The 9743-nt window shown below is 37.3% G+C and overlaps 1 pseudogene; it reads right to left on the reverse strand.

The window, feature by feature from the left end:
- Positions 1-426: 426 nt before the first annotated feature.
- Positions 427-9368, reverse strand: LOC110258411 (annotated as a pseudogene).
- Positions 9369-9743: the final 375 nt, after the last annotated feature.

The following is a 9743-nucleotide window of genomic DNA, read 5'->3' on the forward strand; positions in this document are numbered from 1 at the left end:
GGATGACTGAGAAAAACTAAAAATAAGAAAAATATAAAAATGAATGCATAAAGTAAAAATTATTTTAACTTTATAAATAATTGAATAAGTCATTGATAGCAATTTACTTACTGCCTAATGTAAATGCATACAATTTTCTAGTATAGTGTTAAACTAGATATTATAGTGTTTCTATGCTATGAGGGAAACTGTTAAAATAGCACAAACATATGCTTATATTTTAACTATACTCATCATAAATCCTTTAGAGAAAAGGAAAATTTGCATCAGATTTGTGAATACCTTTAAATTTCAAGAAGATTAAACCAAATGCAAAATTTCTTTCTGCATGCAGGATGATATACTAATTTACCACATTATGTCATATGACTTTTATTTTTCTCCAGAGCTTTTTCCTAGCATTAGTCAATCAGAATTTCTTAGACTTTAGATTATGTAGTTCAATATCAGGGACATGACTGTACAAAACATATTCAATGATTTGTCAATGAAGAAGATCTTAACAGGTCTTACATACATGAAAATACAGGGGAATAAAGAAAGAGACAACCACATTGATATGCAAAGCACAGGTCTGGAGGGCATTCTGTCTCCCTTCTTGATTCAGGTTCTGTAGAGAGTGCAAGATGACTCCATTGAAGATGAGTAAGTGTAAAAATGACATAGAATAGATCAACCTTCCATTGGCCACCACTAAGATGTCAATGACATAGTGGTCAGTGCAGATGAGTTTCAATAATGAGAACATGTCACACATAAAGTGATTAAGGACATTGGGGCCACAGAATGGGAGCTCATAAATAGTGCTAAGTTGAATTACTGAGTACAGAAAATGTCCAAGCCAGGACACCATTAGCAGGACAACACATACCATTTGCCTCATGATAACCAAATAATGCAAGGGCATACAGATGGCCACATAGCATTCATAGGACATCAACAACAGAAGCATGATCTCTAATCAACCAAAAAGGTGATCAGTAAGGAGCTGTGTCATGGAGAATTAAGGATATAGTATTTTCCACAAAGAACAAGTCTGAAATCAAGTTGGGGGAAATAGAAAAAATAAATAAATTAGGTGTATAAATAATAAGCTAGCAAGAAAGAAGTACATAGGTGAGTTTAGGGTCTTACTGACAGCCATGACAATGAGCAGGTTGCCCACAATGGTCAAAATGTAGAAGAGCAAGAATAGAACAAAAAGAATCTTCTGCTTCTTTGGAGTTTGTGTGAGGCCCAGGAAGACAAAAGTAAGTCTCATTGTTCCTTGGTTCCATGTAGTCTGTACAGGAGCTGACATCACATATTAGAAGTGGTTTACCTACAAAACAGTGTGGGAAATTTTATGTGTTATAAATTTCATCTTTTCCATTCAATTATAAGAATATGTATGGAGTATCTATTTCTGTCCAATATATCATACACACTGTGATTGCCAAGCTGAATATATCATAGTTTTCTGATCAGTGATATGATACATGACAAGGGACCAGACAGTTTCAGATCCACAGAATAAGTGAAGCTGTAAGAACATCAGAACATACATACAATGCTAAGATTCAGACTGTAGGAATATACCTCTCAAACAGGAATCCGAAAATGCTTCCAGAAGAAAACATGCATAACTGTGTTTTAAAGAAAAAGGGAAGAACAAGAAAAATGATAAGGGAATTCCATTTGTAAGGGAAAAAATGTGTAATACTTAAAACCCATACAAGTCAATTTACATATCCTGTGTGAGTCAGTCAAACTATGAATAGAATAGCACTGTCCTGGATTGTCTGAAACCACATTGAGACTACTTTCATAGGGTCTTATGTTGCTTATTCCTCCTTTTCCCAAACAATAATTGCTGAAGCACTTGCAATTTGTGTCTCAGCACCTATCTTTCCACTTACTTCAACCTTGTATAGGCAACATCTCCAACTTGGCCATCTATGATTGGATATAAATTTAGTATATGTAAAAATAAATTTTCAGTTTTCCGTAATAAAAAGATAGTTTCCCATGTCATTAAATGTTACCACAAAAAAAAACCCACCCCACATCTTTCACTCGCTATTTTTCTCATACTACTTATTGATAGATTTGTTTCATCATCTTGTCTCAAATCTCAATGTATATCATAAATTTGATCACCCCCCAGTCCTGTATTTCCTTCGTAGCCATTTGTGATAGCATCTTTCCATGTCTCTTCACTTCTATTCTGGCCTCCAATAATGTCTTCTTTTGAAGCAGCCCAGATGACTCTCTTTAAATCATGTTCTGGTTTTTAGCTCTTCACTTCTTAAGTCTCCCTCAGTGTATAGCAACCATGCACTCACAATTTAACATATCACCTTGAAATTTACCATAATAAAAACTCTACTCCCTATTTCATAGTTGAATAAATTGATGCACAGAACATCTCATTAATTTTCCCAAGGTCATGCATTTTAAGTGGTAAAACTAGAATTGAATCTAAAGTTAACTTATTTCAAAGTAAAATAATGTCTTACAAAATATTGTCACATAATTTGATGCATGATTCCCATTATTTACTCTTAGTCTTGCCTGTGGAGGCTTGTTAATAATCTGAAGAATGAGTTTTTAACTCAGTCAAAGGGATGTGGAATTCTTCTTTCATCCAGTTTAACACCAGAGGGCCAAAGGCTGCATTTTTACTTGAGGAAATAATTTATTTCATTTGAATATCTGCTCATTTCCTCCATGGATTTTTTTGATTACTCAGAAGATTGTGGGGTTTTTTTGCCCTATAAATTACTTAAATGAAATTTTGTGGTGCTCACAAAAAAAGACAGAAAAAATATATTATAGGATAATTTATCAAAAAGACAAGCAAATCTTATGTTTACATAGATATAGTGCAAATAGTCATTTCCCAGGAAAATTTGTCTTTAGTATATATTTTCCTACTAACTTCAAAAAAGAAAAATACCATTCAACTGTGAAATCCTTATTCTCTCATGTTGGTGGAGCCAGAATAGTTGACTTGAGATTTTGAGAGAAATTCTTGTGATTTTCTTTTCTCCATGCTATATTTTAAACTTAAAAAATGACTTTCTGAAAATTTTATATCATTCCTTCAAAGGATATCATTTTTTTTCTGACATTGACAAAGATCACTGGACCGTTTGTCCCTTCTAACAATATTTATCATTGAGTCTTAGAAAGTGTCCAAGACTGAGTTAAGCTTAGTTAAATTCACTGGGTTGTTCCTGAAAATTTTAACAGTACTACTCAGCTATAAAAAGACACAAAATAATGTCATTTACAGTAACATGAATGAGACTAGAGATTCTCATACTAAGTGAAGTACTTCAGAAAGAGAAAGATGAATACCATATGATATCACATATATCAAATCTAAAATATGGCACAAATGAACCTACCTACATAAGAGAAACAAACTCATGTACATGAGAACAGGCTTATGGGTGTCAAGGGGAAATGAAAGGAGGAGGATGGCCTAGAGTGGGATGGTTGTTAGATGTAAACTATTGCTTTTGGAGTGCATAAGCAATGAGGTCCTGCTGTATAGCCCAGGGAAATACGTCAAGTTGCATGTGATAGAACATGATGGAGTGTATGAGGAAAAAATTGTGTGTGTGTGTGTGTGTGTGTGTGTGTGTGTGTGTGTATAATCACTTTGTTGAAGAGTTGACCGAACATTGCAAATCAACTATAACAAAAAATTTTAAGTACGTGTTAAATTTTAATAAGTTAAATCATATAATAAGGGCAAGGTAGATGTAACATGGAGAAAAAAATAGCTTCAGAAACATGCTGAGGAGTTCCTGTCGTGGCGCAGTGGTTAACGAATCCGACTAGGAACCATAAGGTTGCGGGTTCCGTCCCTGCCCTTGCTCAGTGTGTTAATGATCCGGCGTTGCTGTGAGCTGTGGTGTAGGTTGCAGACGCGGCTCGGATCCCGCGTTGCTGTGGCTCTGGCGTAGGCCGGTGGCTACAGCTCTGATTCAACCCCTAGCCTGGGAATCTCCATATGCCGTGGGAGTGGCCCAAGAAATAGCAACAACAACAACAACAACAACAAAAAGACAAAAGACAGAAAAAAAAAAAAAGAAACATGCTGAGACCATTGTCAGTCAAGAATAAAATGGCAGCTCAGTCATTTAGTTCCAGGTAGATTAATTAATCAGAGATTCCCCAACCTTCCACAGAAATATTTTCTTTCCTTCCCTTTGATACTAAATTTATTCTGCCTTGAAGTGTGGCTTGACATTAAAAAAAAAAAAAAAAGACTATCACCAATTTGGATGTAATAATTAGTTTTTATCTATTAAATTGTTAATTTTAATTTAAGGTACCTATTTAAGCCAGAAACTGTGTTATGAATGAGAATACAACAATTACTAAAACGTGGGGGTGAGGAATCATGAAATGTTCCTTCCTGCATGGATCTCATATTCCTAAAACATGGTAAAGCAATAATGGAAAAAAAAAAACTAATAAGGTCAGTATAGACTTATTCGCTGCTAATAAGGTAAGAAATAGAGCACTATTAAGAAATTAGAGGGAAAATTCTATGGAAAAGAAGGCCTTTCTTAAAATGTGATGATTAGGCTGAGACTCAAAGGATAGGAAATAGCTATCATTGGAAGCATTACTACAGGCAGTAAAAGAAAGTAAAATCTAATTAAAGTTATCTAACTTCAGATATGATATCATCTATATTAGTAAATTCCAAAAATTCAAAGGGATGTTTTCAATGATGTTTACAAAAAATGTAGTGAGCATGTGCACTCTTGTCCCTGATTATTAATATAAAAGATTTCCACCTTTAAATGTTGGGTCTTAGAGTTATTGTTGTGACTTAGCAGTAACTAACCCAACCAGTATCCTTGAGGATACAGGTTCAATCCCTGGCCTCTCTCAGTGGGTTTAGGATCCAGCATTGCCATGAGCTGGGGTGTAGTTCACAGACAGAGCTCAGATCCTGCATTGATGTGGCTGTGGTGTAGGCTGGCAGCTGCAGCTCTGTTTCAATCCCTAGCCTGGGAACTTCCATATGCCATGGGTGTGACCCTAAAAAAAAAATTTAGTCTACGGTGCACTATAGAACACTCATGTATGGCCTTCATTATGTTCAGGTACATTCTTTCTGTACCCAATTTTGGGAGTTTTTGTCATTAAAGAATGATGAATTTCCATATTATCAAGGAACATGAAGAGGAAATTAAGAAAAAATGCATTTATAACAGCATCAAAAAGAAAAATATCAAAACAATGTAAATCAATAATGCTTCAATAAAAATTTTAAATAAAATAAGATCAAATTTAAGGCAGAGGCACACATTTTCTACAATGAAAGTATGAAATGTTGCTGAAAGATGTTACAAAAGACACATGTAAAAAATGACTTTCATGAGTTAGAATACTTAAGGTTATTAAGATGTCCACACTATCTAAAATGATCTATGTAATAAATCATTACCTATCAAAGCACCAACGTTTTTGCAAAAATTGAAAAAGTCATCCTAGGAGTTCCCATTGTAGTTCAATGGAAACAAATTTCACAAGTATCTATGATGGTGTGGGTTCCATCCTTGGTCTTGCTCATTGGGTTAAGTATCTAATGGGCCATGTGTTGTGGTGTAGGTCACAACTGGGGATTGTATCCTTAGTTGCTGTGGCTATGGCATAGGTCATCACCTTCAGCTCTGATTAGACTCCTAGCCTGGGAACTTTCATATGCCACAAGTATGACATTAAAAAAAAAATCTGGAATTTCCCATAGTGGTGCATTGGAAATTAATCCAACTAGGAACCAGGAGGTGGCAGGTTCAATCCCTGGCCCTGCTCAGTGGGTTAAGGATATGGTGTTGCCATGAGCTGTGGTGTAGGTCACAGATGCAGCATGGATCTGGCATTGCTGTGGCTCTGGTGTATGCCAGTAGCTATAGCTCTGATTAGACCCCTAGCATGGGAACCTCCATATGCAATGGGTGCAGCCCTAAAAAGGACAAAAGACTAAAAAAAAAGAAAAAGAAAAAATCCATCATAAAATTCATATGAAATATCAGGGGAACTCAGCCAAAACAATCTAGAGAAAGAACAAAGTTGGGGGTTTCCTATTCCTGATTCTAAAACATACTACAAAACTATGGGCACCTCAGCATTATGGTTTGGGTGTAAAGGTAGGTATATAGGAAGTCGTGCCCTATGTGCCAAAGTAGAAAACCCTGAGCTCACTTCTTCCCATAGGGACACCAAAATGCAGAGCAGCTACTGAGGAGAATGACCTGAAGTCTAGCAAAAAAAAGTTCCTATACAGCAGAAGTGTAAATGAGGAACTACTACAAAACAGGTAGCAGGAGGCAATAGAGTCAAGACACATACTCCCAAGTGGGGGAACAACAGAAAGAGATTACTTACAATACCAGGGATTCTCTATAAAAGAGATTAACCACATCAAAGAATGTATCAAAGCCCATATCCCTACACTGACTACCTGAGTTAGTATTCTGCCTCAATTCCTCCCACTCCCCCGAGTTGGAGACTCCAACTGTGGGGAAAAGGGGCGATGACCACTCTGACTTCTTTCCTGCTGAAAAAGGGCAACATTAGGGAAAGCAGTTAGATCTCCATTCATGGATAGTTAAGTGGGCTTTGATACATTGCTTTGGATATCCCTTCTATCAACATTTGAACATTGATAGCATTTAATCAGGATGTAATGAAGACAGAAATACAATTAATTATAGAGGGTCTGAATAAAAGGATCAAGATGACAATGAGTATGGTGAAGAAATATTTTCACAAGGAGGAGGAGGTCAGATGGTTCCACAGGGCAGCTCCAAAAACTAGAGCTGGATAGGACAGCTCATGAATCTACTGTTGAAGATCTAGCAGGGAATTAGCAAGGAAATGCTGAAAAAAAGGCATCTTTTAAATCTAGTCCATCGAAGGCAGGCATAAACCTTGATTAGGCTCCATTGGCATGTGCCCCCCCTTTTCTTTTTCTCTTTTTTTTTCAGGCTAGAGGTTCAATCATAGCTGAAGCCACCAGCCTCTCTTTCTGAAAGAGGAGTCACACTCTCTGGAAAAATAAGGCATTGAGAGAAAAAAATGGATTCCCAGTCACAACTCAAAGGTTGTGTAAAAAATTTTGTAACCAGATTTCTAGAAATATGAATGTGGCAGATTCATGTGGGAGGGGCCCATGATTGGAGAGGAGGACTGAAAAGTGGCTCCCATATTCAGAAGGAAGCCAATAGGCTGTCTTCCTACATTTAGGGTCACCCAGAGCTCCTGAGTGGTGATAAGGACAGCAGCCATTATGGAAATGTCCCATCAGTTTTGATCCTAGGCCTGAGGGGTCAACCACAGAGACCTTCATCTTCAGGGGCAGTCCCTCTTCCAGTGATCTCCCCAACATATGGGGCACAGCCTAGGTGTTGTAGTTTGAGTCTTAGGGCATTCCTATTTAAAGGGTCCCTCTTTTCCACAGAGGAAACAGGCTCTGGGCATAGGTCTCTGCCCTAGTCCTCTCACCTTGGAAACTCCAAGGTTGACTCCCTGTAGTGCCATAACAAGAGCCTCAGCCTTTTCTCTGTCTCTCTTCTTGTTCTCCTTTGATTCTTCCTGGCCCTGATTATAACATTTGAGTTGCTTGTCTGAGGAGGTGCTCCAGGTTCTGATCAGGGCCAAAAGTAAACTTTTCTAGCTTTTGCCATGTATCTGGCACCAATTGAGCTATGAATTTATCCTTAAGAATTATTCAGCCCTCCATTGTTTCTGGGTTCCTTGGTGTATGTTTTCTCAATGCCTTTCTGAGTCTTTCTAAGAAAGCTGATGGACTCTCTTGTTCCCCTAGTAAAACTCTGATAGTTTTTAATGGGCTTTACTTATGAGGCTTTTAATCCCTCAACTATACATATAATAAAATGATTTCTATGCCAATTGTGTTTCTCTCCCTCATCAGCAGATCAACTGGGATACTCACAGGAACTGCCTGACACCCTGTGGGGAATCTTGTTCTATCTAGTTCCATTCATCTTCCCCAGCTTTGAGCAGTTTCAAAGACTTTATGTGTTTTTTTTTTTTCTTTTTTTTTTTTCAGTAATAACACAATGTCCTTTCAGGCTAACTCAAAGGACTGCATGAGACCCTGAAAGACAATGATCTCACAAATGTCTCTTAATTTCTTCCCATGATGTTACTCTAGAATTGTTCTCATAGGGAGTAACACAATACAAAGTAAAAGATTAATTGATTCCTTTTTTGATTCTTCATAAGTATAATTTCCATCCCAGATTTGAATATATTTAAAGTTAACAGGAATTTTCCACAAATCAATTTGAGGCTTGCTATTATCAAATTCAGGATAGGGAGGCACAAGGCCTGAATCTTTCCAACTTATGGGGCTTTGGGCTTTAGTTATTATTTTTTGTTGGCCTGATCAGCTGGAGACTGTCCAAGAGAGTAATTCTTTAACAGAACAGAGGTTGATGGCCCATACATACAGGAATTGTCTTCCCCTTAGGGGGCCAATCCCATACAGTTCCATAGGAACCATTAAGAAGTATGACCCCCTCTTTTTCCCTGCATATATTCCAATGAATTTGATTTTTCATTCTCTTGAAGGTATCTGTCCTTTTTAAGGGACATAAAGTCCTATCTGGCATCCACATATTAACTGGTTTCACCTGGCAGTAAGTGAAACTCCAGCCTGTAACTAAATGTCCATCTTCACTAGTGGGCATATCTAAATTTTCTGAAAACCACATTTGAGTTTCAGGAGTTAAACATATGTTTTCTTTTCCAATACAAATTTGCCAATTTTTAAACCCTAAAATTTGATTAAAAGGCATCCCTTCTTCCTTTTTTAAAACAGTGCTGTTTGTCATCCTCCAGATCAGGGGCCCAGGAGGAATCATTAATAGATAAATATATATGCACTGGAGCCTCACCCCATTCCACAGGTCTCAATAAAGGAGGATTGGGGATATAGGCCCAGTAGGTATAATTGGTTTCTCCCATTGCTGCTAAGGGAATACTCACTGTGATAGAAATAAAAGTAAAGACAGGACCAAATTATTTGGAGTGATAGGCTTTCCTTCTCTTCTTAGTAGATTTTTGGCTTCTTGGGTTAGATGTTTAATCTGACCCCAAGTGGGAAGATGAGCCCTTCAGGTCTGTGGCAGCGACACATGAGTTGGTGTCACAGACATCACTGCTGTATCCATGGTGGGCAGCTCTGGATCCCAAATCATGAATCTGGGTCTCTTCAGTATGTTCTCATCCATCATTCTTTTTCTGGGGTTCGAAGTCGAGGGATGCTTCACAGGCTTGCTCGTGATATGGTTTGATTCTTCTTGATGGATTCCAAACAGGTTGTAATCCATGACGTAGTGAAATACAAGCATATCTCCTACCCCATGTAAAAAGTTTTCCTGGAGACCAGAAGTTTGTTAATGGATCCTGCCAACAAATCAAGGGCTGTACAGCCTGAGGAAAGTTAATCTTATTTTGTTCTGTACTAAAATGTCTCTCTGCAGCCATTTTTTCATCAGAGGCCAAATTTAAAATATTTAGAGTGAATAAGGTTTTATTTAAAAGTGTTTGTTGTGACTTAACTATTTCTGTGTCTCCCCCTTTTTGTTTTTGAAGAGCCTGTTTTACATATAAATTGGCTCATTCCACAATAGCCTGTCTTTGGGGGTTGTAAGGGAGACCAGTGAAGTGAGCAATATGCCATGTATCCAGGAATATTTTAAGTT

Source organism: Sus scrofa, unplaced genomic scaffold (genome assembly GCF_000003025.6).
Source record: "Sus scrofa isolate TJ Tabasco breed Duroc unplaced genomic scaffold, Sscrofa11.1 Contig2026, whole genome shotgun sequence".
Lineage (NCBI taxonomy): Eukaryota > Metazoa > Chordata > Mammalia > Artiodactyla > Suidae > Sus > Sus scrofa.